The sequence below is a fragment of the Octopus bimaculoides genome, chromosome 25 (assembly GCF_001194135.2).
Source record: "Octopus bimaculoides isolate UCB-OBI-ISO-001 chromosome 25, ASM119413v2, whole genome shotgun sequence".
In the NCBI taxonomy this organism is placed as follows: domain Eukaryota; kingdom Metazoa; phylum Mollusca; class Cephalopoda; order Octopoda; family Octopodidae; genus Octopus; species Octopus bimaculoides.
Genome location: NC_069005.1, coordinates 11,487,471 through 11,488,042, shown reverse-complemented (window position 1 = coordinate 11,488,042; position 572 = coordinate 11,487,471). Strand labels below are relative to the sequence as shown.

At 32.7% G+C, this 572-nt stretch overlaps 1 long non-coding RNA gene across 1 annotated transcript in view; it reads right to left on the bottom strand.

The window, feature by feature from the left end:
• Nucleotides 1-320: 320 nt before the first annotated feature.
• Nucleotides 321-572, bottom strand: part of LOC128250790 (uncharacterized) — a 7,089-nt gene continuing 6,837 nt past the window's right edge. The window contains exon 2 of the long non-coding RNA XR_008266773.1: nt 321-485. This is a non-coding gene — a long non-coding RNA (uncharacterized LOC128250790). The remainder of the gene's footprint in view (nt 486-572) is intronic.

Here is a 572-nt window from a genome sequence, read left to right as displayed (position 1 = left end):
TGTCAGATGAGAGTTCAAAATTTAAAAATTTAGGGGCAAATAAGGTAGATCAATTGGTAGATAAATTAATTATATACAGATTCGTCTAAATTCAGGTAAAGGGAATCATCATTTTTAAATCTAACGATTACTGGAGATACTGAGTTCATCGGAAGCCGAGTTTTTATGATTTCTGAGGACATAGAGTGAATGCTTGGTCAAGCAACTGTATACCTACTTTTACCCACACCTGTACTACTACTACTACTACTACTACTACTACTACTACTACTATTACTACTATTTGGTGACACGGTTCAGTAACTAAATCAAATATTAGAAACATTAAGCAATCATTGAACTTTATTTCTATTTCAGAAACGAAATACACAGATACTTGTTAGTTCATTTATGGCAAACTTTGCTGTTCCTTGAGCCATTTATGGAATTTTCCCGAAGTGTCTGTTGAACAGTTTGCGGCTACATCAGAAATATTACCCCATAGCCTTCAATAAAGATAAAAAAGATTGGATTAAATATAAGTAATATACCGGTAGTGTAATGGATACTTCTATCCCTTAGATGGTTATTTT